The sequence below is a fragment of the Pteropus vampyrus genome, unplaced genomic scaffold (genome assembly GCF_000151845.1).
Source record: "Pteropus vampyrus isolate Shadow unplaced genomic scaffold, Pvam_2.0 Scaffold212, whole genome shotgun sequence".
In the NCBI taxonomy this organism is placed as follows: domain Eukaryota; kingdom Metazoa; phylum Chordata; class Mammalia; order Chiroptera; family Pteropodidae; genus Pteropus; species Pteropus vampyrus.
This window is the reverse complement of record NW_011888993.1, coordinates 211425-211718: the sequence shown is the minus strand read 5'-3', so window position 1 is coordinate 211718 and position 294 is coordinate 211425.

Below are 294 nucleotides of genomic sequence, written 5' to 3'. Positions count from 1 at the left end.
GCTGCTGTGGACTCGGCTCCTGTGGACATGGCTGTGCGGTGTCTGTGTGGACGTGTCTTCCTCTGGGGCAGACAGCTGGGCGTGCGGTTGCTGGGTCAGGTGACGGCTCCTGCGTCACCATCAGAGGAACCGCTAGACTGTCTCCCACGGCAGCTGCACATCTGACGTTCCCACAGCCGCCTGTGAAGCTCATTTCTCCACGTCCTCGTCAACTCTTGTCATTGTCCGTCCTCGCGGGTGAGGCGGCGTCTGCCTGTGGTTTTGATGTGTTTATCATTCTGTTGGCAGAGCTGG